At 38.1% G+C, this 10,519-nt stretch overlaps 1 pseudogene; it reads left to right on the top strand.

Moving 5' to 3' along the window:
- The window catches only part of LOC107551356 (trypsin-2-like), an 8,354-nt pseudogene extending 311 nt beyond the window's left edge, over positions 1–8,043 (top strand).
- Positions 8,044–10,519: the final 2,476 nt, after the last annotated feature.

Here is a 10,519-nt window from a genome sequence, read left to right as displayed (position 1 = left end):
CTCTGAATTTGTTTGAGAGTGTTGTTTTTGTCTCTCTCATCATCATTAAATTCAAAAGTATTGCAAACTTTTATTTCATCCTCACCCGCGACGTGCAGAAACGTGGCACACTGCACTTTTTCAGACTTTTCTGCGATACTGCTAGCCGTCAGGAACAGGTCGAATTTTTACATCCAAATCTTCCAGTTTTCGGCAAGGTTTCTTTGTAAACACAGGTTCGATGGTGGCTGTAACTGTGCCATTCTTTCGATGCACTTATGATACCATGTATGTATACCATTAAATGAGATGACACACACATGGCTCTAGAACTCTCATGCTTTATCTACCACCTCGTTCTTACATGTTACGTGCTTTCATGTTACGCACTTACATCATGACGTATTACACTTGAATACATTACAGACCTTACTTTTTTAAATCTAAAAATAGTTTTTGTGCGAATCAGATCATACGAATGAATGCAAAATCACAAGCTCGTGAAGTAGTTCAGATTTCTCGCGAGGTTGCAGCAGCTGATGTAAAATCTGGGACCAGAAGAGCTGTTTTAAAGTTTTTATATTGTGCAAAATTCCGCATGCATGTTACAATTAACAATGTGAAATGATGACTACAGGCATTGAATTTATGTAGCTGCTGAAAAGTCTGTTAGGACTGTTGGAGGATATGAATGCGAGCCTCATTCCCAGCCTTGGATGGCGTTTCTGAGATCGAGTTCTCACCAGTGCGGTGGATCCCTGATCAGTCAGGACTGGATCGTCGACTGCCCACTGCTATAGCTCGTAAGTCTCATCTTTGCTATCATTTTGTTTGACCAATGCAGGACAGGGGCAGTATATGAATTAAATTTATTTGAAAAGGTACACAGGCAAGTTCTTCACGCAAGAGAAAAAAAATAATGATCTAAAGTAGTAAATTACCTTTTTTTTGTCACCATAATCTCTCTGTTAGCCACATAGAGGTTCATCTGGGTAAACACAACATCGCTGTGGATGAGAGCAGTGAGCAGTCCATCCTGTCTGAGTGTGTCACCCGACATCACTGACAATGACATCATGCTGATCAAGTTAAGCAAACCTGCGACTCTCGATGAGTTTCTGAAGCCTGTGGATCTGCCCAAAAGCTGTGCTCCTCCGGACACCATGTGCAGAGTCTCAGGCTGGGGAATCACCATGAACCAGAGTGAGTTCATCCAGAGTATTATTCAGGGCTCAGACAGCTGCTTTAGAGTTTTCTGGTTTCTTGTTGTTCTGCTTGATGACGGTCGCACCTCATGACTTGGATTTTGCAGAAACATGTTTCAAATGTAAATTCAGAACTGATTTTGTTAAAAGAAAATTCTGAGAAATAATAATAGATGCCATTTTTCTTCATTATGATAAAAGGACATTTTTAACTTTATGAATAGACTAAAATGTCATTATTTTCTGAAAATGCAACACTTGCATGGTGAAATGGTAGCACATTTGTACGATCTGTTCACTGTTTATACCAGTGGTTCTCAACTGGTTTGGCCATGGGACCCACATTTTCCCATGGCCATCAAGCCACAAACCACTTTTTAAAGAGATTATATAAATATATACCAGTTGAGAAACACTGGTTTACACCTAGTATTAAGACACGTTTTAGTCGATCCAAACACAAGTGGACGACACTAAATACAGGTGTATTCCAGAGGTAGTCTAAAATGCATTTAACCAGATTGCTTTTGCAATGTAGAGGCTCATGCGGGCAAATATATTTGAACAGCATCTAAAGCCTCCTCTCTACTGACCTAAAACATTAAACATTGGAGCGTGTGAGCCAGATGGGATTTAAACTTGGCCCTCTGAACTCGTAAGTTTGGTTTGAAAGCGAAAAAATTCAGAAAGCTCTACATTTTATTACCAGTCCTGATTCTAACACAAACCCACAGCGTTCAACTTATTTTTGCATCTATCAGAGCAGAAACACAAGCTGCTGCTCTCTGTATCTTTTTCTGTTGTTTCCTTTCATGTTCTTTTATAAAATGCTCTAGCTTATTTTGAAAGATCTGAAAGTCTGTACATTCACCCGCCCAAAGACCCTTCCCTCAAAATCAGGACAGAAGTGGTCGAAAGTGGACAGAAGAGATGGACTAAAACACTAGGTGTAAATAAATGTCTCCCTCATTTACTTGTGATCCGATCGACCAAAACGCATCTTAATACCAGATGTACTGTAAAAAATTATTGTGATTTTAACAGTAAAAGACTGTAAAAATGCTACAGTAAAAACCTGTTAATTGGTTATCAGTAACTTTCCATACTATATACAGTGAATAACTTTAATTACATTTAATGTAATTTTACAGTAAAAAAATGTTAAAATGACGTTTTTTTGGAAGTGAAAAAGAAAGTCATTGTATAATTTACAGTGAAAAAATTTAAATTGACACTCCCAGAATTCCCTGCACAACACTTCATATTTTGTTTTTTCATTGAAATAACGGTTTCTTCTTAGTTTTTTTTAATCAGTTGTGGACATTAGGGTTTTATCTTACATCTAATGTTGTTAAATTAATGTTTACTGCATTATTTCAGTATCACGTGTGTGACCATGATGGTGTTTAGTGTTTGTGTGAATGCCACTGTGCATCTATCTATCTATCTATATTATTATTATTATTATTAATTAGTATTTCCCTTCTCAGCTTGTGGCAGAGCTGCTTGTGATGAGCTTTGATTCATCATGTGACTTTCTCATCACCACCTGTTTTTGGTGGTTATCAGTATTACAATGGTTCAAAACAGATATTAGTACTTCAATATGCTGGTTTATTAACATTACATCAGTTAATGAAATACGTTTTTTTTTTATTGTGAATTCTAGTTAAGTCTGTAAAACCTAAAATGTTGCTACCATATATTTAATGTTGAAGTTGCCACAGCTGCCGGTATTTTACCATAAATGTCACAGATTTTTTTTAAAGTTTTTTTTACAGTAAACAGATCCTGAGGGTTAGGTTTCGGAGAAGCTATGAACACATCATGATGTGTTATTTTGAGTCCGACTCAGATTTTTAATGAATTGAAAAAAAAAAACAACACACACAAATGAGTAATATAACGCAGTAATTATACACAGATTTTCTGTTGAAATCTCACAGTCTATTCAATTTCTTAATAGCGGCTGACTCTGATAAGCTGCAGTGTGTCTGAATCTTCCCATCATCTCTGATCGTGACTGTAATAATTCCTACCCTGGCCTAATCACTGGCTCCATGTTCTGTGCTGGACACCTGGAGGGAGGGAAGGGCGTTTGCCAGGTAGCCTGTCATAGACAGACGCTGCATTGCTTTGGTCTCCAAACATAGTCTTTTCTGGTTCAAAAAAAAAAAGTATCCTAGTTTTCGTCCCACTCAGGGTGACTCTGGTGGTCCTGTGGTGTGTAATGGTGAGCTGCAACTTATTGTGTCTGCGGGTGGCCGTTGTGCTGCGAAAGATCAGCCTGGTGTCTTTACCAAGGTATGATGACAAGTGTATGTCATTGTAGCGAATCAGCTCAAAGGGGAAATATGAATAATTAATCATAACTAGTTATAATTAATTATGAATATTTAGATCCGCTGTAAGCATTCATTTGACCTCTCAGTGTCAACTACCTGTTAATTCTAAGAATGTTAATTTCCTGGTTAAGGAAAATAAATAACTTTCTTACTGTATGTTAATACATGAAGCTATGGGACCATTGGATATTCAGCAGATCTACAGCCTGAAGGAAACATCAGTTTCTTAGTTCAAACACACCTTTGTAAAAAGGTGCAAATGATACTTAATGTATCAATTAATAAGACTAAGTTTGATACTTGCACGTCTTGTCTGTCTGAAAGAGAGTCCTGATGCAATCTGAAGGCTCAAGTTGATCTTTGCTGAAGTTGGTTGATGGAAAAGAACCAGTTTGAGTCAGAGGATCTCGGTGAATGGAAAGTCAAGGCTGAAGCCTGGCGCGAACTTAGGGCATCCGTAGGAGCATTCTAGCTCACATCCTCATCTTCTCAGAATCTAAAAGAACCGCAGACTGGAGGCGGGTCACTGATGTGAGGCCTTTAAGGCCTGACAAGATTCACGCCTCTCAGGATGAGCTTGTCCAATGAGAAAGGCTGAAATTCCAAGCGGGAGATTGGAAATACTGGAGAGTTTTATGACCCTTTATGTGAGAGCATGGTAATTTGCATATGGAACTTGAATCAAGATTACTAAAGATTCTTAGAACACTAATATATTGCCTATATACCAACATATAATATACACTCTCGTTTAGATCATCAGAAGACGAATTCGTAGATACTAAACATGGTAAGACTACATATAGGTAAGATGACAAGAACGAGTGGTTCCATCATAAGCCTGCATAGAACAGTATACAATATACACAATGACCTGAAGGATATATTCTTAGAACACTAATATGTTGCATAGGTAGAAACATACAATATACACTCTCAATTAGATCATCCGAATATGAATTAATAGAGACCAAACACGTTATATATACGGTTACATGAATGAGTGGTTCTATCATAAGCATGCATAAACTAGTCTACAATACAACAGATAATATACAAGACAGCAATAATATACACAATGACCTGAAGGATATGCGTGTTCATTCAAAGAAAGAATTAATTAGAGAACAGTCCATTTCTCTGGTCATTATGTATCTCTGCCCACATTCCTCTGGGCAATAAAACAGTGATATCAGCATTGGTTGCCATGGAACCAGAGGCCTTTTCTGCCTTTCGGAGGTGTTAGATGCATTTCAGGGGAAGGGTCCATAGACCCTCGTAATTGGCCCTTTGTTTAGGTGAGGGGGTGTTAGATATTATTTGTTAACCTGATACAGCTCCAGTGTGCCGCCCGCGGTACACACACACAAAAAAGGTAAACGTGTCATATATCTTTGGAAAGCTGAGATTCTTGTGATTTGAGTGACCATTTTAAGATAGAATCAACACAGCAGGTACAATCAGTGTCTTTGTCAGACCAACAACAACCAAATAAACAATAACAAAACTGCAGGAACTCACCTATGAAGCCTCTTGTTAGTCCACTAGTTCATTACATTCCAACAAAAATGGTGTAGTTGCACTGTAAAGGGTCCAGACTATCCAATTCAGTGAAATATTTAGTCCAAAACACATTTATATGTTGATAAACATCCACGGAAAGTAGTAGTATCATTTCATATTAGCTGACGGAGCGCTCAAATCCTCTGCACATTCAGAAGTATAGCTTGTTTTTGCACGTAAACAAAACCAAATCATTGAAGTCAAAATGGCCGCTGACCTCTGCCCTTTTGATTGACACCTTATTTGAACCAATAGCTGCGTCTATGAGGTGTTTACAGGCAGCGATAGCCAACTAGCTTCCAGGATGAAGGATGAGGCAAGCCTCTCTTTGATGGACAGTAGACCGATCCAATTGCATCAGAGTTTGCAAATGACTGTCGTTTCTGATAGCCAATGAACTTCTGAAAAGAAGAATATGCAACTTTAGTGGGAGAGTTTAACATATCATGCGCAGAAGTCCGTGCGCAAAGGATTATAGTAACTGGTGCGTCCGTGCGTAATGAGCGCTCTATGAGAGATAATGGGGAAAAGGTGGTTATAGGTAAAAAAACTATCAAAGAGAACGTGAAAAACAAACCTTTTGTTCTAAGAAGTTGTTAAACAATGTATAACAATAAAATTGGCCAGACAATAAGAGTTGTTTTTGACGGAGAGTGAGATGTTTGATCCATTGAAGCAGATGAGAGGAGATGCTTTTGGATGGAGGAGACGCCGCTCTCAAAAAGCAAGTGTTTTATTATATTATATAAATATATTTATATAGATATTATACATATAATTATGTATATTATACATTTTACTGTATATATTGAGGTATGTGTTTGTGGTGTTGCTAACTTCTGTCGTGTGTGTGTGTGTGTGTGTGTGTCAAATCAAATCAAATCTCTTTGTCACACATCGTGTACACAAGTGTAACGATGGTGAAATTCTTGGGTACAAGACTCTGTGCCATGGCAGTACAAGCAACAAGATATGAAAAATTAACAGTATACATAAATAATATACACATTTTACACAATATACAATTTTTTCACAATATACAATAGACAATTGTACACAATATACACATTTCCATAATATACACATAGTACACAGTATACTCGAGACTTAAAAATGTATAGCTTTTATATATGACTTACAGTGATGTATACTGTAGTGTTTTATTGTGAAGTTCAGTGCAGTAGTTTGTTAGTGCAGAAGAGAAGATGGAGCTGCATGTGTTCTATGCTATGCAGTGCAAGACATGCTACAGTGCTGTCAGAGTCAGTGTGCTGGTGTGTAGATGGAATCCAGTGTGAGGGGTAGGGGTAGGTGGGTAATTATAGTTTTGCTATCTGGTTCGGGTCCTGATGCTGCGGTATCGTCTGCCTGATGGTAGCAGTAAGAAGAGTTTGTGGCTCGGGTGGCAGGAGTCTCTGATGATCTTCATGCTTTCCTCACACATCTCTGGGTGTAGATGTCCTCAACTGTAGAACTGTCTGATGATTTTTGAGCTCAGACCAAATTTCTTCAGTTGCCTGAGGAAGAAGAGATGCTGGTGGGCCTTCCTCACTACTGACTGTGTGTGAGTAGTCCAGGTGAGGTCCTCGGTGATGTGAACGCCGAGAAACTTGAAGCTGCTGACCCGCTCCACTGGAGTCCCATCGATGGTGATGGGGGAGTGCTCACTGGTCTGTCTCCTGAAATCCACCACCAGCTCATTGGTCTTCTTGATGTTCAGAGAGAGGTTGTTGTTGTGGCACCAGTTAGTCAGGGTGCACACCTCTTCTCTCTCTCTCTGTGTGTGTGTGTGTGTGTGTGTTTGAGGTGTTCTTGCTAACTTACGTTGTGTGTGTCGCTTTTTTTTATATCACAGATAATCATCTGACATTGAATCGAGTGAAGTCTGGGAGCCAAAAAACCATATGCTGAGGGACATGAAGACAGCACCTCTGAAAAAAATCGTAAAAAACACTACATAATGCTTCAGATACTATGTGTCAGCAATTATTGACAGTGAATCTGGATAAGAAATTGAATAGGCCTAAGTGTAAGCTTTCATTAGAGCCCAAAAATATGACTGTACATTAAAGCATTCAAGAATTGCAGCATTTTATGTGTCGTTGGTTACAAAGGGTCATTTGGAGTCTCCAAGTGGCATTTTTTTGGGAAGCGCCTAGACATAAATTTAGATAAACATGTGTAAAACACCCATTTTCTAAGGTATTGTTATCAAATTTGAAACATTTTGCTTGGTAAGACTTTATTCTGTGATCCAAATGTATTTTGCAGTGTGTTCAAAGTTCTATTACTCAATACCAATACGACTTACAGTGATTCTGTTGAGGAACACACCTCAGAGTGTCACCTTTCAAAAGAGACCAAAACCATGTATATACTCCAAATGGTTCAAGATGGGTATGCCTTTTTTAGACGTTTTAGGCAAATTTTACAGGAACGGTAAAGTGATGTGAGGCCAAGTATGGTGACCCATACTCGGAATTAGCGCTCTGCATTTATCCCATCCAAAGTGCACACACACAGCAGTGAACACACACCCAGAGCAGTGGGCAGCCATTTTTGCTGTGGCACCCGAGGAGCAGTTGGGGGTTCGGTGCCTTGCTCAAGGGCACCTCAGTCGTGGTATTGAAGGTGGGAGAGAGCGCTGTACATTCACTCCCCCCACCTACAATCCCTGCTGGAATGAGACCTGAACCGGCAACCTTTGGTTTATGAGTCTGACTCTCTAACCATTAGGCCACGACTTCCCCGAAGTAAAGGGTTAAATATAACATAGTTGTGTGTCTGATTGGTCCAAATGTTACATCATTATAAAAATGGATATTAAAATAATAATTTTAGTGTTTATACTGGATATCTTAAATAAAACTGTGTATAATCTCTCTCTTTCTCTATAGGTCTGCCTGTTAAACTCCTGGATTACTGAGACTATAAACACATACCAAAACTGATCATAGCTTCATACTGCAAATAATGCTACACAATTTAATATATATACATAGTGTGAAACCTGTCAACAATTTATATGGTGTTAATGTGCAAAATATAATCTTTTGAAGAACTATGTTCGTGAGTCTTCCTTTCTCTGAAGAATACTTGAAACCTACTGAATACACTTAATCTAATTTACTGAATCACTACTGCGACCAAATAAACAATAGATGCTGTTTTTAGTGCCAGCAGAGATGGAATAACCATCGAAAGCACCAGGATTTGATGATTGCCAGGTAAAAACCCAAAAGTATATGAAAATTAACTCTTTAACAGGTGTGCATATATAAATGATTAGGAAGATTACATATTGACAATGTTTCATTTAAAGTAAGACCAGATATTTACATGTTTTGAAGTGCGGAAACATCACAACCTGGATGTACAGACGTATAAGTGTCATCTGCATAGGTATGAAGCTTGAGCATCATTCTCTCAGTGTGCCAGACAATGTTAAAACCACAGCAGCCAGAATGACCCACAGCTCTGTTTCCTCCTGAGAACCATCATCATACACAATACATGTTAGCAAAGCAAGAGAGTCACAGAGACACAACAAACAGTGGTGTTACTTACTGTTTGTCAAGTGACCAAAATCCAGTGGAAGACTTTACTCATGAAAAATGATCTTCATGTAAGAGGTGTTTTTATGAAGGCTTTAAACATAAACACATTATCTTCTTTCGTTGTTATTTATTATATTAAATATACATTTATATTATACAAGTTGCTAGTAGAAATTAGCATGATATAAAAGACTAAACTCTGTATAAGAAAACACAACCTTCATCCCTCTGGTGTGAGTTTATATTTAGTTAATCTGTGGAAAAGCATAGGTTCTGTTGGTATGACTTTGTCCAACCTCTTCACACACTTTGGAAAAAGCCACCTCTGTATACTGAAAGAGAACAAGACACCATTATTTAGTGTTTATGTTTAATCCAAAATGCAAAATGTGGGGAAATGTAGCTGCACCTGTGCTTGACTCAGCTCCTGATGTTCCTCTAGTGCCAAAAACTGAGACAGCAGTAACTCTCCATCTTGAAGTTTTGAGCTTTCTCCAGAATAACATCTACATACTGTGGGTGATCTCCACGTTAACATTTTTACAGATGGAGCCACAGGATTGTGTTTACATGTAACAGAGTAAAATGAAAGGAACTCACCAATGACAACAATGATCCAAGCAGCATTCAGCAGAGCAGTGATAAGAATCCACCACGGAGTCTGATTCTGTTGAATATACATCACTACTGTATGATTCTGGCTCTCGTGTGCTGATTCTGTAAAGAACAGTTACTCCACTTAAACTGAGTACACGACACAGTTAGTTACAGTACATTACATGCTGTTGCAATCAAAATTATTCAACCCCCTTGATCTGCAAGACTAAGGCATCATTAAAGTATTATAGAAAGTTTATTATTACACATTTGAATGATTCTGATAGCATAAAGTTGATGATAAAAAAAATAAATCAATCAAACTGCCTCTAAATGTTCATGTACAAAATTATTCAACCTCCCAAAGTCAAATTTTGTGCAGAATCTTTGTAACCTCCAATAAATGCTGTTTGTAAGTGTTTAGAAGCTTCTGCCACCTCTCTACTGAAATCGTGGCTCATTCCTCGCTTGAAAAAGCTTCCAGATCACTGATAATCTCTGGATTTCATGTTGCCACTGCTTTCTTCAAACTCCACCAAATATTTCAACCTAAATATTTAAATCCAAATAAGATTTAAATCTGGAGACTGAACAGGCCACAAGAACATTCTATGACTGATCCCTGAACCAAGTCCATTGATGTTCAGGTTTTAGTCTCTGCACTGAATCTTCAAAGAATCCATGATGGCCTTCATACAGTCGAGATCTCCACTTTCTGTAACAGCAAAGCACCTCCATAACGAGACTGGTTCGCCTCCATGTTTGACCATGAAGATGGTGTTCTTCTTCTTGTGGTTTTCTAAGCTTTGCCTTTTTTGCACCAGACACACCGCTGGTCCATGGGTCCAAAAAGTTCCAGTTTGGTCTCATTACTCCATGAAACATTCTTTCAGAACTCCATTGGTCTATCCAGATTCATTTGAGCATATTCAGTTGTTCTTCTTGTCAATGGTCCATATCCTGACATAATGTTTTGCAAGTATTTGTCAGTAACTCAAGGGGTTTTCTTAGATGCCCTGATAAAATCTTATTTGCCTTGATGATTTTTAGTTTTTTTCTTCAACCTCCTGGAATGTTTTCTGTGCTTAAACTTATGAATAAGGCTGCCAGCTGTGATCTATGAAGATTTACTGTCTCAGAAATGTTCTTGTAGACTTTCTAAAATAATAAAATTGTTTCTGTGTAGCTTTTATGGGAGGTCTTTTGACTTAAATTTAGATGTATTATAGCTAGTGCTTCTGAATGACCTGCGTAGATATAAAGATTTTTTTTT

The sequence above is a fragment of the Sinocyclocheilus grahami genome, unplaced genomic scaffold, assembly GCF_001515645.1.
Source record: "Sinocyclocheilus grahami isolate Dianchi unplaced genomic scaffold, SAMN03320097.WGS_v1.1 scaffold422.1, whole genome shotgun sequence".
NCBI lineage: Eukaryota > Metazoa > Chordata > Actinopteri > Cypriniformes > Cyprinidae > Sinocyclocheilus > Sinocyclocheilus grahami.
This window is presented reverse-complemented; position numbering and strand designations above follow the sequence as displayed.